Here is a 17,239-nt window from a genome sequence, read left to right on the forward strand (position 1 = left end):
CAAGCCTGTGTAGTGAAGGAAATATTTTGTTTTGATTTTTCCCAAAGGAAACCTGAATGCTTTGGGCAAAACTAATTTTTTCTTGCATAAAAAGTTGATTCTATGGAAACTTAATTTCCCACTAGAGGCAAAACTGCTCTGTCTGTTAAGCTTTGTGCTGAAGCAATGAATGGCCTCTGATGCTTTAAGGAGGAACTCTGCACCGTTATTTAAAGAAACCCCTCTAAAAATCTATAGTTTATTTTAGTGAAATCTGAAGAGACAGGTTCTTCATGTCTTTCTCTCAGCTGTAACTATTAACTATTTATGCACTAGACAATATATTTTCTACCACCATAGGCCCTTGCAAACATTCAATTTACTAAAACATGTTTAGTTTTAGATATTTTCATTTCAGCTGTGCTAGGAAGAAGTTGGCAGGTTGGCTTGTTCTGAGACGATATTATGCTATGCTCTGATCATCTGAGTTACAAATTGGCCAGTTCCTCTGCAGGTAAAATTTTATTTCATCCAGACACACATCAGTGCAAATCCCATGGCATAAAGCTCTATAGTCCAGCATTGGTACCAGAATCTTTTCCACTAATTTTTTATTCAATTTAAACTGCCAAGCAGAGGTGATCATTTTCCACTTGGTTTGCTTCAGTTTATTGCTTAAAGATGAACTCGCGAACTTGCTGTCCACTATTAACACCCATCATCATTGGAAGCCTTAGCTGTTATCCAGTGAAATAATGTGATGAAAACCATACACCATATTGTGAAGGTGGCATTGTGGGAACCTTCTGCCAAGCCAGCATCATCTGTAGGGCTTACACTTGTGTTAAAAGCTGTTTTAGCCTTTTATCAGGTGATAGACGCTGCAGAAGAAGGTGGGTGCACTTCATCCTTCCGTTCCCTTCTTCAATAACTTCCATTGCTTTGTAACAGATGAAAAAGTTTTTATTTTTTTCCTACAGTCACTGCTGATGCTTACTTGTCATTTTATATCCTGCAATATTCCAATTAGACTTTTTTTTCCTCTCTCAAGGTCAGTATGACACTACAAAAGGAAACCAAAAGCTGTTTCAATTTTTTTGTGTGTTTCAGGCGCTGATTTGTCCATATTTCTCTGGGCTTTTTTTTTTTTTTCCCTCTTGTTCCTCTAGTAGCACATAAGCAGAAAAGCCAGAGTATGCTGAATCCATGAGGACCTTGCTACATTTCTTCTTGGACATTGACAGATGGAGAAGCATTTAAAAAAAAAAAATAAATCAATACTGAATCCAAAGAGGTGGGTCACCTCTGCTGGTTTAGCAGCATTACCTGGCGGAGGGAATAACCCAAACATGTTTGTACTTCCCATCTCCCCAGAAGGTCATGGGTGCATCAGCGTATGGCAGACACTGCCAGAGATCTGTGAAATAGGTATAGAGCTGCCAAGCCAGCAGGAGTTAAGATTACAAATATTTTTTCTCTGCATACCTTTTTTGCTCTTTGAATCTGTCAGAACCAAACAGCTGCAGCCCTGAAGTGATGATGCTAAAAAAAAATTAAATATAGCTGCTATTTGTTACTGCTCTCTATTAAAACTGGCAGGTGACTGCTGTTATGTTTTCCCCCTCTTATTCGTGGGATAGCACATTTACTGACTTGTTAATTTACAGTATGTGATTTATAACTATCAAAGTGGAAAACATTATGCAGTGCATGAATTAACATCAGTATGAATGTCTGTTATTGAATATGTGCTATATTTCTAGAAATACCCAGCTATTCTTCCTTGGCAAAGCTAAGATTTTTGATATCCAGTTTTGTTTGATTATATTTAACTAACTGATTAGAACAGCTTTAATGGGTGCATGCAAGAATTCTGTAAAAGACAGTCCCCAGTAGGTCTAATTTTGTGTGAAATTAGGCAAAGTTGTTGTCTTTATGCAAACATAGTCACACAAAGACACACTGGCTGAATCCTTAAATATTAGTCATGAAACTGTGACTGTGACTTGTCAACAGTGTAAGTTACCATTATAGGCTGGGATCCAGTCTGCCTGTTTAAGATAGATATCCACCTGAATTGTAGGTGCATAGAAAAAACAGTTGCCTTAATGGAAAAGCAATTGAGTCTGTCCATTGATAGTCAATGAAGAAGCTTCTGTTGAAAGGTCAGGAAAGCTAAGGCACTGTGCAGTTCTGGTGTCCTCAACATAAGAAGGACATGTAGCTGCTGGAGGAAGTCCAGCGGAGGGCCATGAGGACGATAAGTGGACTGGAGCACTTCCTGTATGAAGACAGGCTGAGAAAGTTGGGGCTGTTCAGCCTTGAGAAGAGAAGGCTGTGTGGAGACCTCATAGCAGCCTTCCAGTATCTGAAGGAGGTCTATAAGGATGCTGGGAAGGGAATCTTTGTTAGGAACTGTAGTGATAGGACAAGGGGGAATGGGTCCAAATTTAAACAGGGGAAGTTTAGGTTAGATATAAGGAGGAAGTTCTTGACAGTGAGGGCAGTGAGGCACTGGAATGGGTTGCCCAAGAAGTTGTGAATACTCCATCCCTGGCAGTGTTTAAGGCCAGGTTGGACGGAGTCTTGGGCGACATGGTTTAGTGTGAGGTGTCCCTGCCCATGGCAGGGAGGTTGGAACTAGATGATCTTAAGGTCCTTTCCAACCAAAACCGTTTCATGATTCTGTGATTCTGTGGGAGAAAATTTAGGGATGCTCATTCACTGGGCTGCTGTGCTGTATGCCACCCTTTAATAATGTCATGTAAGATGGCATTTCACATACCAAGTTAAAAATTGTATCTTCAGAGCATCTAATTCTTAAAACAATGAAAACTGAGCAGCATAAGATATTAAAAGAATTGTGTTACCTCTAGGTATGTAAAGAGTTATTTACACCTAAATGTGACACTGTTTGAACTAGATGATTCAGCTTAACTGACTGTGCTGAGACTTGGCTGTTACTTCCAAAGTTTCAAATGTTGTATTTCTTTCAGAATAATTTTACTATAATTTAAGGTGTTGCAGAGGAAATGTAGCATCCTTTTGGCTTCATGGTGCAACTTATTCCCACCTTTTTTTTGGACACAGGTACTTTTGTGAGTAGGTTCTGTCTACAGAGCCCGTAAAATTCTACCATGAATGTCCTGCGGAGATCACAAAAACTTACAACTTGATTTATAAAAGAAGGTCTTACTATTTACCTAGTTTAATAGACACTGCTTTATCTCTACTCTAGTTTCTGACTATAACTGGAATCCAGATGTTTTTCTTCAGAACACTTAAGGCAATCAAAACTATTTATTTAAAGCACTGAATCACTTAAGGAAACAAGTGGAATACTACTGAAAGATAAATATTTTTTCCACTGGGGTTTGATATCTCTGTAGACATTTTGGCTTTCATTTTCTTCCTACTCATTTTTGGGTCCACCAAGGATCCGAATATCAATTTTCCTATCACTTTCTACCAGGAATGCACATACTTTAATATGGAATACAAGTGGAGAACCTGATCACTTCGTGTATTGCAATCTATACCCTCCCACACTTTATGGCTGAACACCACTGTATTGTGGAGTTCAAGAAAAGAAGCACATATAGTCTCTTAGGGAAATCCACACTCACTGGGCATCTCCATATCTTAGACATTGATATTGTATAAACATAGGCTGTCGCTGAGCATCAGAGATTTGTGGATCAGGCACAGGAATCCCTGAGGGCACTTCTGGTCTGAATGTTAAGCTAGATTTATTGAAATATCTCTTTTAAATGAACTGAGCCTGATGTGTTTCTTGTACTGGAATATGCCTTCTTAATGATCCTTCCTTGAAAACTGTTGATGAGAAGCAGGAATGAGAGCATAGCATTACCATGAACGGTATTAAAATGTTGAATGGTAAACGTTATTGCCTTTCTTCCAATCACTATTTTTTATAATGCCTATTAATACAATATAGGGCACTCCAGCTTTCTGTGATACACACAGAGTCACTTAACTAATGCATAGATCACCCTCTTGCACACCAGTAAATCCCAGTTAACTGCTGGTCTGCTCTGGTTATCTGTGAGGAGTCCTGAGAGATGTCCTGGCATGACCCACTGCAAGAAAGATGTTTATGTGTAGGCATAGGACTAGGGCAGATCAGTATACTTCCTGCAGCATAATTATCCCTCACGAGAATGGCTGCTAGCATATTATGTAGCCTTGGCTACATAATCCCACACATGTCCTCATGGAATACTATCAATGGAAGACTTCATGAAGATTGTCAGTGCTGCTGCAGCAAGGGCAGGGAGGATAGATGAGCACTCTTGGACTGCCGATGGGATGGATGGATGGATGGATGGATGGATGGATGGATGGATGGATGGATGGATGGATGGAAGGCACCCAGGAGAGCCTCCCAGGGTGACAGTGTTCCCTGGAATATGCTGGCAGATACAGGGTGGTGATAGCCCCAGTGCTCCAGTAACTAACTAGGACCTGTACCACAGCTGTCACATAGTGAGCAGAGGCGTTGGCAAAAAGGAAGGCATTTTTAATTCACGTGTGAAAGTAGATATTCAGGGTGATGGGAAGGAGAGATACCAGGAGCTGGGGCTGCTGCAATGTGACAGGACCTGCAGAACAGAAAGTGAGTGGTATATAGGAGGATGGAGAAGGACTTGATGTTTGATTGGTGAAAGGAAGAAAGTGGAGAATAGGAAGATCTGTCTATCTGTCTATCTATCTATCTATCAGTTATGGTATGAAGATTCATAAGAGTCAGGTACCAGGTATGCAGAGTCAGATGAGTCTTTGACAAAAACTCCCATCCCCTGTGATCAGTTAGATTCCATCGTAAGCCCAGGAGTGACTCTTCCACATCCATGGTTTGAAGTTTGTTACTTCAAATGCAAAAACTCACAAAGTAAAAAAACCCCAAGATTATATCTTTGTCCAAAAGTCTCTAGGCTCCTAAGGGCTCTCTTTAAAGTTTTAATCCTTTCTTGGCTTTCATACACTGTCAAGTCCTTATTTTAATGCCCTTTTTATTCTTCAGTATTTCTTAGATTACCTTATCTCCATGTGTTTGTCAGGCATGCTGTAGAAAGAAAAACTTTTCCAAGTAACTTAGACCTATGTCCCTTTTTGGACTAAGAAAAGGAAAGCTTGGCAGTGAAGTACAGTGTCTTTCAAACCACTGGTAAATGAATGTAAATGAAAAATCTTATGTTCTCACTCCAGTCTGTTTCCAGGTGTGGGAGGGAAACAGCTTGTCTGAGCCAGGTCCAAAATCTGGTCCATAGGGATCTTCTTACTGCCATTTCCCAAGGTGCTGTGCCAGTATGCTTTCCTGTCTGAGACTGACTTTTAATACCTCTAGCACTGTAAATACAGTGACAGACTGAGAGTAAACAACGGACAACCTGCCTTTGTAAGGGAAGGCTTGGAATGGACAAGTGAGCTTTCACTAAAAACGATGTGTAGTCAAGAAGCAATAATTTGTTTCAGAGGTTATAATGGGGAGCAAATTCAGAATAGGGATTTTTTGCAGGGGCAAGCTCCTGGTGCTACTGGAAGTCCCACCATGGAGTGCTTGGCAGAGGTTAGAAGCTGCATGTTTATATGTGTCTGGATTTACTTCTTATAGGAAGCTTTTGGACTGCACAATCTGCCAGAGAAAAAGCAGTGGGAAAAGCGTATCTCCTTTCCTGGTTGCCTTGTAGGAAGAGTTATTATGAACACAACTCATTTATCAGCAACATACTGTTTATTACAGTCAGTTGTGCATAGGGCAGTTTGAAAAAGACAGAGGTGCCTACAGCATTTTGACTTTGGAGAGACACTTTTGCTTTAAGGGGGTTGCTTCTGTCATTTATGCCTTATACCTTGTCCCCAAGAAATACATCAGGAGAGGAACAGAAATCAAACTGTTCTGTGGCACTGGAAATTTTCAAGGCTGCAAGATATACCTGGCACATGCTAGATGGAATCAATACATCATGCAGGAGAGGTACAGACATTGCACTGAATTGCTTCTTTGATGCTCCGTGTGTAGGGTTTAATGTAATGTGTGGCATTAAAATGCAAGACTAAAGCCAGAATTTTGCCTATGAAAGTAAATCTGGTATCCACCCAAATTCCTGATGGGAGATGAGCCTTATATTGTTTTCTAATGGCCAAAACCCCTGGGCTCTGCCAGCCTCGCAGAGTCCAAGTCCTGAGTCAAGGGCTGCTCAGTGAACGCCTATTTCCTGTACATATGTGCTTAAATATCAGGCTGCTCAACTGGTGCATCCAGCTTGAATTATCCTGTGCTGGTGATAGGTGAACAAAGAAAACAGCATCATCCAAGACAAATAAAGAAAGACTTTGTAAAAGCAAGAAGCAGTTTATCCTAACTGAATTCTCTGAAACCAATAGTGTTCCCACTAATGTAACAATCAAGTTCCACACAAATCAAGTTCTCACAAAATGTAAACTGGAGAATGTGGGGCAGAAGTTCCTGCATCAAAATGCATAAACCATCTCAGTGACTCTAAGTACTCAAAAGAGGTGATCCACACCTCTTTTACAGGCAGTACTCTGCAAAATGCTTCCTGGCATGGGGACACAATGCTTGCTGGGACTTGAAGGTGGTTTTCCAAAATGATTAAATCAGTGCTACGCACGCCACTGCCCAGGCTGTAGAAAATTAATTATTATAGCAAGTCATAGAAACTAGAAATCAGCCTAGTGCTTTTAGAAGGCTATCCCAGAAGGCCCTGAGCTCCAGGAAAAGGCAGTGCATCCCTCCTGCCTGCAGCTGTCTGGGGCAAGACTCCCAATTTCTCCATCCTTCTGATGATGTTTAGATAAGTTGTTCCAAGTTCCCATAACATCCCTGGCATCTGTGTGTGTGCTGGCAAGTGAGAGCAGTTAATTACCGCCTGTAATCTGCTTTCTATGTCCCTTTCCCAGCTTTTGGGGTGAGATAGTGGTCTGGGTTCACATATATGGTGTAGCTGACTTTTACGAGATAAGCAGCTTGGTGCTTGCACCCTGTGTCTCTGTCTCACTCGTGCTCCCTTCTAAAGAACAGGAATGAGCCATTAGGTTCCAAATTTGAAAATTGGAAGCACTCCGGGGTGTATCATCAGCTGGAGAAAAATCCCATCATTATACTGCTACTACAGCATCCACCTTATTTGTGCCTCCGACTCAAATGCATTGAACTTAATTACACAGTAGTACAACTCCAAGACAGATTTAACATATTGGAATAAGAAAAGCTTTACAAAAAATACAGTCCTTCATTAAAAATTCAAGTGGAGTTTCGGCTGGCCACAGCAAAAAACAAAGTGATGTCAACGTGTGGGACACAGCACAAAGAAGCAATATTAAACTGTTTTAATAAACACATGCAGATCTTGAGCTCGTAGTCGTTTAATCAAGAACATGGAGTCAACAGATGGAAAATCCCATTAGGTCATCTATTTTGTGTCCCTGGCAGTGTGGGACTGCTGCAAGCAGCGTGCTTCTGTTGAATCAGTCTAGTTCTCCACGCCCCAACCATTGGGACACCCACTTCCCAGAATATCTTCCTATGCAAAGACTTTTGTTTTTTACCCCTCCATGATGAGCAGTTTAAATTCACCTTGTGATTTCATTTCCAGTTCCTAATTGCATCCTTTTTGCTGAAAGAGGTAACTCCCCTCGGTGCTCACACACTTCAAATATTGATAAGAAAATCGCCGTGTCTTTTTTCTGGTACAGGTGTGTTTAAGCCCAGTTCTGTACATAGTTAGCCTTTTAAATCTTTCTTCCTGCAGCGCCCACATCCTTTATGCTGCTCTGCTTTTATAATTTCTCACTGTGCATACATCTTAATATTTCAGCTTTGATGGTAATACAGCAGTCAGGACAGGTTTGCCAAACCCTTGCCTCCAAAGTGGAAGATAATTAATGTTATTGTTCTTCTATTTTACAGTTAGAGATAGACATTTTGCTTTTGCTTGGAGTCTCTTCCCACCACCTTCTGGGCTGGAACATTGTCCCCTCCAGTGCAATTTCAGCCACATGCAGTCCTTGAAATTGTGTCTGCAGCTTTTTCCTTTAAAAACGACGTGGGGAGGGAGGGAAACAAAAAGACAATGTGAATTAGGAGCTTTTGCCCTTCCCATTTCACAGCTGTTTCATTCCATCATTAACCCTGTCAGTGCTAAAAAGGGTTGGGAAAAGCCAGGCATGGGAAGAGGCTGGTGACAAGAAAAGGGGATAAAGTAAGGCAAATGCTTTTCAGGACTGATGAGCATTAGTGGGTAAATAGCATTTTTGAGCAGGATAGGTGCTGAGGGTATAGTGAGGATTACATGGGGAGGTTGAACCAGGGAGGCCAAGTAGGGATGAGGTGGCAGGAGGAAGAGATACGGCAGTAGTGGCTGATAGGATAGAGGGATAGTGGGGGAGAGGGAAGTGGTGCAGTACTGCTGTCAACTAAGTTTATCACCTGCTGTGTGTGTAGGGTGAGAAAAGAAGACTTCATGGTGCAGCAGTGAACATGGGGAGGATGGATTTGTAACCTTGAAAAAGAGTTAATGCTCTGGGAAAACCTTCTGTACTAAGAGTATTTCTTGATATAAGATGAGGTGGCATGGTAAGATGGAGCAGAGTGAATAAGCATTAAGATGGAAAAGTCCTCCACCACCATGTGCTTGACATAGCAGGGAACTGTAACAAAGAATATTGGCAGTGGTAAGAGCTTTAATAACAAAACTCCCCTCAGAGGAGCAAAAGGACCCCAAACTCTAAGGGAAATATCTATTCAAGGATTCCTCTTGTAGTTTATTAGCACCAGAAGGGGAATATTCTGCTATTACAGAAACATCCCTCCTGAGAAGCCCAGGGGTGTTCATCTAATGCAGCAGGAGCTCCAATATTTGGATAAAGTTGTGAAAACAACATCATCTTCATGGATCCTGCCTGTTCCCGCAGGATGATAAGTATTCTGAAAAATGTTCACTCTTGCAATTAGTATAAGGAAGCCTTGTGTATCAGTTGGTTTTGGTTTTAGCTCCAAGATGCTTAATGGTCACAGGAACCTCCCTGGGGGTGACAGCCAGAGGAGCATCAAGCAACCTACTGGGCTTTGCAAGCAACCCACTGGAACAGATTAGCATGTAGAAATAATGCTTGTTTAGTTTCTGAGCAGTTTTCACACATTTCTTCAGCTGCCCTCTTACTCATAGGATTTTAGCCACATTTCTGGGTTTTTTTCTGCTTTAAATATGCAATCCAGATTTTCCTGCTGGAAATAGCAGCAAACAAGTATTTAAGTGTTAAGCAAGCTTGACCCTTCCTATTTTAAGACTTTGGCACTGCCACATCCATAAGCATCCAGGGGGAAAAAAAAAAAAGAATGTATTTTCCGAAAGCATAATGATAGAAATTCCCAAACAGTAAGCGGAATTGAGGTAGGAAGTTCCTTTTTTGACTACTTTTGATTACTTTTGATTACTGATGGCCTGCATTCATTAGTCACAGTGGTGTCACCATCCCTTGTTCCAGCTGCATGTGCTTGGGCAGGGTTTTGGACAGTGCAATCAATCTCATTTTGCAAGATGCTTTTTGTTCATAGTCCAGCTGGAGGTTCCATGGTATGTGGACGGGCATTTTCATATGGGTTAACTGCATGCCTGCTTGAGCACAGAAGCACCAGGCTGGGCAGTTCCTCCATGTGAAGCAATTTAGCAATCAAAGTTGAGGGTCTGTGAATGATTGCTGTGAACCAGCAAATATCCCCCTTCCTGTTCCAGCAGGAAAATATTTGTGGGTGCTTACCCTGTCCTATACCTACAAATAAATGAACAAATCAAAGCAGGACTGCCCCTGAATTCTGACGGCTTGTTTATACCCCAGCACCTCAAGAAATGTTGAATTGTTCTTGCCTTGTGGGAAGAAAAATGAACCTATGCTTGGGCAGACTTAGAGGGCAGATTTCGCCCAAGGAGTGCCTGGCCAGTGGAATGTTCTTATCTATATAAGATGCTGATCTCAGCCCTATCAGTATGTTTTATAAGTTACTGAACTTGTTTTTCTTGCAGAAGTCTGTGCATTTGGCTACCCTAATTTTAATTCCTTTGTTCATTCACTCACCATGCTGTTTTCCTGACTGCATGTAGTCCCTGCCACCAAAGGGTCTTGAGAAATTGCTTCTGAAAACTGAAGTTGCAAGGAGTCCTACGTCTCTGCTTCCCAGATCTCTTTACAAAATATTATGTTGGATCTGGTACTGTATTTTACAAGCCACACTGGAACAGCTTAATCCTATAAGCTTTGTCTTAAACAAAATCTAAATAATCCCTTTTTGGTTTGAAAAGAAGTCTTGTTTCTCACTTAAGATGAAGAGTAAATCTTTTGTCTGCAGCAGCAACTAGTCAAGCTACAGAGCTCTGATAGTAACAAAGCATATTTTTCTGCCTAAAATTTTATTTGGGAGGTAATCACTTCAACTGGTGTCTGCTTAAGGATTTAAAATTCCCAGTCTCTTCATTCTAGCAGAGCCTGATGTGAAGAATGGCAGATCAGCAAACAGAAGCCAGGCTAGGAAGAGGCAAGACCTTCAACTGTGACTTTTTTTGGCTGCAGCATTGTTTAAAAGAGAGGTACCTCCTCACCCTCTCCCATGGTGGTATTAGCCAAGCAGTGGCCCACTCTCAAAGCCATGTAGGGATGACAATGCTGCTGTTGAAGGAGCATTGAGGACACAAAGCACTGAGAAACACCAAATATGCCCTGAGAGAGAACTGGTTGAGTGGATGCAATCTGAAGAGGACTTACTGTGAGAGAAGAGGTGCTGACTAGCTTATCTTTGTGGGATATTTGATGCAAAGGCACAATGAAGCATTTTTTGCTAAGCAACTCCAGCATGGAGTGGTTGGAAATGAAAAGCCTAGACAGGACTACTTTAATTTTCATCTGTGTAAAAGGCTGGTCCTCCAAAGCCTTTTCTGACTAAAATTGAAAGCAGGTGTGAATCATATAGAGATTTAAAGGCTGGTAGAGTTTTTTCATCCTGGTTTGGTTGAAATAGTTGGGGGTTCTGTGTTTGGTTTCTGTTGCTATCTGGTGAAGTAGATTAGAGTGAAGATGAGGTATCCCTTTTCAGACATATGTTACTTTTATGCTACCGTACAATGAAAACAAAACATATCAGGACTACAAAAAAAGCAACAAGTGGGGCTTAACAGGAGAGGTGCAAATAAGTTGATTATTACTGGAGGTATACAAGAAGGGGTGATGGACAGGATGTATCTGTAGCATTCTAAACAGAATAAATGGAATTAGTGATGTCTAAGCAAGGAAAAGGGTGGAACAGAAACAGGTTGATGCCAAGAGACAATTTTTCTTTCACCATCTTGCCTCCTTCCCTTTCTGTAGAAATCCATCACAGGGAACCTTGTGAATACAGAGAGGACAGCAGATGTTTTGCATTGAATTAGGCTCAATGTCCAGAAAGGTTTTTTTCTCATTTCTAGCATCCAGCTCTAATTGTGAGAGTATAGAAGATGACAATAAAACCCTAAATCCTGATGTTATTTTTACTTGTACAGTCATAGTGAAACTTGTTCAGAAAAATATTGGTCTGAGGAAGCACAGAGAATACCAATTTCTGACATTTACTCTTCCATGAAAATCAGATGAAAGGCTAAATTCAAAATAAATGTGCCAATTACTGTATTAAAGTGTGATTTATAAAAATTACAGTCAGTCAGTGTAATGTCATACTGGTTTGGTAATGTAAATACCTGAATCAGCTTATTTTATATAACTCCATATCCTTATTTGCAGATTAAGTTCTTCACAGTTTGTAGCTTTTCCAGGTAAAATATCATCCTCTGGTTTAGAAGATTAAACTAATCTTCATCTCATGGCAACAGCTCTGGTTTGCGTCCTAACATTGCTGTTGCCAAATGATTTTGTGATTTTACACATTCATACTAAGCTAAATTGGCAGTAGGAGTCATACGCTGAAGCTACAGCACATATCATCATCACAGACTGGGAAATTGTTTGATTAAAACAATTTCCTATTTAGCCACAGTGGGCAGCTCAGAAGCCACTCAGGGCTTTGCATGTGGGAAACATGCAAAGGAATTCAGGACTGAAAAAGGGAAACAGTAATAACCATACCCTCATCTGGCATATAATGTCATGGATCGTGCAGCTCTGATCAGAATAGGGAAGAACATGTGTAAGACTCAATGCATTAATAATTGCAGATTCACTTGCTGGTGTGGACAGAGAGAGGATGGTGTGGTGCAGTGGTACAGATTTCACAGTATCTTGGAAAATGCGCTGCCTGGCCATAACTCTTTGGACTTCAGCAGAGCTAACCTGAATTACCCAAGATCATACCTTGACCTTATATGATAATCAATTACATAATTAGTCATTGACATAAGATATTCGTTAGAGCTGTTCAGAAAAGAAAACATTCTTTAGAAAAATACTGAGATTTTGTTAAAAAAAAGGAGTATCTATTTGATTAAAAAATTAAAGGTTTTCCCTCAGAATCTGAAAGTGTTTGAAAGAGAGCAAAGCTTTCTGTAGGAAAGTTTTGTTTAATAAACCCCCTAATTTTCCCATTACTGCAAAGTGTAAATGGAAAACACTAGATGAGTCCCAGTGCTTGGGAGTGGATGATCTTGTCAGACTTCTGTATGAGCAGAGCCACAGGCTCCCTTCCCTCCAGGGTCTTTGCTTAGGAACAGGCAATGAGAAAATCACAGCTGAGAGTTTCAGATGCAGCAGCACACACATATTTCCACCTACCAGAGAAAATAATATTTACCTCCATAGATGTCTTTTTGTGCATGTGGCTTAAACAGTATTTACCTCTCCTTTCTTTTTTGCTTTTTCCCACCTCTGAAGCCTTTTCATTTGTGCACATTCACATCTAGACTGCTTTTTGTTTTAGAGGGAAGGCTTTATAATCGTAATTCACAGGGGCTCAGGACCTCACAATATGTATTAAAAACATTATTTTGACCTTTTTAGTATTATACCAAATGCTGCTAAGCAATTAAGGCAATAAATCTGTGTAAACTGAATGTATAATTCCTCTCCGGAATAGAAAGGTATGAAAATTAAATGTCAACATCTACTTTGGTGTTTATGAGTGCAGCCATAGAATGTGAATTCATTGCCTTACCTGAATTCCAATTTTGTATATATCGCTGTTAGAGGGACCTGGGTTGTTTGGTTTTTTTTTCATTTCATGAGTTCAGATACATAATCTCTTTGTTAGCACTGAATATTCCACTTCTGAGGGACTTTCTTTGACACTGTTAGCTGCTGATCCTGTAGAAGCAGGTACATGGTTTTAAGAGAAGCACAGTGCCAAAGACAGGGTCTCAGGCACGTAAGAGTTGATGGCAGTTCCCAGCTCTGATAGTGGGTAGCCTGGGCCAAATCATTTCAGCTCTGTGTTTTGCTTCCTTTTACAGTATTTCTTGTCTCATTGGACTTAGAAACTTCTGGAGGCAAAAACTATGTCCTATTCTGCTTTTATGCCATCCCTGGTGCCACCAGGGGACCATATGCTCAGCCCGAGAGCCAGCTGAGGCTTATACATGGTACATAAACACAAACACTAATCATACACACTGCCCTCTCCTGTCTGCCCGTGCATTGGGAAGGAAAGGTAAGAGGAAAGGGGAGCATTTTTTGCATTAAGGCACCATGTAGAATCTCCTACTGTTTGGAGCTGAGATCATGATAGCTGTGTGCTTCTCTACCACCGAAGAATTCCTGAAACTAAAAAAGATAAAGAAAAATCCTTGCCAGAATACAAGAGTAGCCTCTTGTTATTTTAGTGTAGACTAGTCTGGTTGTTCTTCACTGTTTACTGAATTTTCTTAGCACAGCAAAGGCAACTGACATCACTTCTGTGGACATCACTTCTGTCTCATCTACCAGCCCGTGCTCAGGTGGACCAAATGCCACAGTTGGATGATGAACCTGACAAGAATATTTCCTCACCAAAATGTGAATCTTTTTCCCTTTCATTGAATTTTTTTCTTGTCAGTGGAAGATACAGCCTGATGATCAAGTTGGTGTCAGCCTAATTAACATTTCCATAATTTAAAAATGTGTTAAAGAGGGGAGAGTTTGATTTTAACATTCAATTTTCTTGCATTTTTATGTTACTAAATTAATAAAACTGCGGTGGATGCCACTGACTCAGACTGACATCCTCAGAGAGAAATAACCTTGCTTCAGGTGCTAGCTGAAATGCAAGCATAAATAGCATCTGCGAAGCCAAGCCAATAACCTTCTTTTCTTGAGTTTCAGAAAAGTTGAGATTTACTCAAATCCAATTAAAAGAATAACTCTGTGAATTAATTAAATTGTGCTTCCACTAAAGTTGAGGCTTAACTAGTTTGCTGCATTTGACAGAAAAGAAAAAGAACTTCTATCAAATAAAGAGTGAACTGAAATGGTTTCTGCCTTTGAAGTAACCTGGGAATTGAGTGCCCAGCTCAGATTAAATGGTAAACTTGACTATTTTCATGTAGTTCCTTGATGGGTTCATCTGTACTTGCAAGTACTTGCATGATTACCTTAGTCATCACCTGCAGGGATGAACTGCCTCTGACCAGATGTATATCAGTAATCACCTTGCACACTTTTGAGAAGAGACATTCTCTTTCCAGCAGACTTTCTGTTGGGCACATGGCAAGTTCTCCAAATGCTGCTGTGCAATGCTGTGGTGGGTTGACCTTGGTTAAGGGCCAAACACCTACCTAGCTGCTGCTGACTCCCCCTCCTGAACAGGACAGGGAGAGAAAACTATGTGAAAAATATCATGGGCCAGGATTCAGACAGGGAAATTGCTTACCATTTACTGTCACAGACAAAACAGACACAACTTGGGGAAAATTAATTTATTGCCAATTAAAAATGGAATAAGATGCTAAGAAACAAAGGCAAAAATTAAAACACCTTTGCTGCACTCTTCTTCGTCCCAGGCTTAACTTCATCCCTTCATTCCAAACTCCTCTATCTCCTGCTGCTCCAAGTGGTTCAAGGGAAATGGGGAATGAGGGGTTTACAGTCGATCTGTAACAGCTCCTCTCTGCTGCTCCTTCCTTCTCACACTTTTCCCCAGCTCCAGCATGTGTTTTCCCCAGGGGCTGCAGTCCTTCAGGAAAACCTGGTCCAGCATGAGGTCTGCCACAAGCTGTGAATATCTCCTCTGGCATAGGGTCCTCCATGGGCTGCAGCGTGGATACCTGTTTTGGTGTGGTCCTCTCCATGGGCTGCAGGGGAATACCTCCTCCAGTGCCTGAAGTGCCTCCTCCCTTCCTTCTTCTGACCTTGGTGTTTGCGCTGCTGTTCCTCACTTTTTTTTCCCTCTCCTTCTCTCTGTGTCTGGTATTTTCTGCCCTTTTTCAAAGATGCTTTCCCCAAGGCACCACCATCTTGGCTGTGGGGCTCAGCTGTGCCCTGCGGTGGGTTGGTTGGAGCTGGCTGGAACTACTGTGTCCTGCTCAGGGCAACCCTGGCCTCTCCTCACAGAGACTGTCTTGCAGGCCCCCATCATCACGTGGGCACTGACACTGTACCAATGCCCAGTGAAAACCTGAAATTCCAGGAGTTATTTTAGCAATATTTGTGACTTCACATTGGGCAGGGTTCCTTATGACCTTTCCAGCTTGATGGCCAAAGCTGAAGTTAGGTTGGTATCACGTTTTCCTCCCTCACAGAATGTATCTCCTTCCCCATGCAGTCTCATGAAACTCCAGTTTGGGACATTTCTTCACTTAGTTTTATTGCTTCTCTTTAGAGATGATGAAGAGTTCTGGGTTTGCTGATGTCAGTCCCTACTCCTAGGCATTTGGTGTCCTGGCATATATACTCCCAGGCATTAGGCTACCAACAGGAAGGTACTATAAGAATTTTGCACTGGAATAAAAGAGGTGCTGTCTTACAGTTTCAATATGCTTCTACTCGAAACTAGCAAACCTTTTATAAGCACACTTTTGAAAGCTCTGTCAAGATTTGATAGTAGAGGCACTTCTGTGTGCTGGTATGTTGTTCCCTGTTCAAAGAACTATACTGTAATTAGATGCACTCAAAACAACTTTGAGTGTTGGTGAAAATAAAAAACAATTCTTACCTACCTTATGCTGATTCACACGTTGTGTAAAGCTGGGAAATTGCAATGCCCCTTAAAGTTGAGAGTATACTTACTGTGCATCTAATCCTTCCACACTTTTTGAAACATTAACTTTTAATAGATGTTTACACACTAATTGGGCTGTTAGGTATACTCTCTGAATCATGCAGAGTCAGATACCAAGGTATTGATGTTTTATTAGTGAAATCAAAGAATATGGGGGGGGGGGAGGTGTTGAGTTGGTTTTTTCTGTGGATTTTTTTTTTGTTTGTTTTTTGGTTTGTTTTTTTGTTTGTTTTTTGTTTGTTTTTTGTTTTTATTTGGGTTTTTTTTAATTATTAAAAAAGAATTTAAAAAAAAATTATTTTATTTTATTTTTCCTAGTCGAATATGTTTTACAAAATAACCTGCATAGGTATGCAGAATATGACTGAGAATATTATCTGAGAGTAGAAGTTCTTGGTAAAGCTGGGAAATTGCAGTAACAACAAAAGAAGAGTTTCCTTATCTAAACACTACCTACATTTTGCCTAAAGAAAAAAGATAACTGAAGTACAACAGAAAGGCTGGACTAGAATTTAATTCATAAGTAATATATATATGCAAAATATTTCTCAGTGGTTAACTTCGGAATTAGTGGCTCTGGGGAGTTTTTACCCTGTCTTTGTAAAGGATTTCTTCCTTTTTTTGTGGAACTGATGTAGTCTTCTGTCTTAAGAGGTATTACCCTAAAAATATAAGGCCCCAATATACATTCGAAAGAGAAACTTAATTTAGGAATTCATGCAGACAAAAGAAAACTACCAGAGGTGCAGTATGCAGACACTGGTCAATACTAGGACACTTAGGGAGGTGCTATGAAATCTCTGTTTCTATGACTGAAGTGTTTATGTGGAAGTTAGCTGAAAGATTACTATACCAGCTTCTATAACTGCTTCTCTAAGGGAGTTGTTCAGTTCTGACTCATAAAGAAAAGCCACTCACTGAATCACCAGGTCACAGGTCCAGGTGAGAATTAAGCTGTGCTAGAGGCAGTTTGGAAGAGTTGTTGGCTGTTAATTGCAGCCAGTTCTCAGACTGACTGTCAGCAAGTCCAAGAAGACCTCAGGCCTG

This window comes from Strigops habroptila, chromosome 2 (genome assembly GCF_004027225.2).
Source record: "Strigops habroptila isolate Jane chromosome 2, bStrHab1.2.pri, whole genome shotgun sequence".
Lineage (NCBI taxonomy): Eukaryota > Metazoa > Chordata > Aves > Psittaciformes > Psittacidae > Strigops > Strigops habroptila.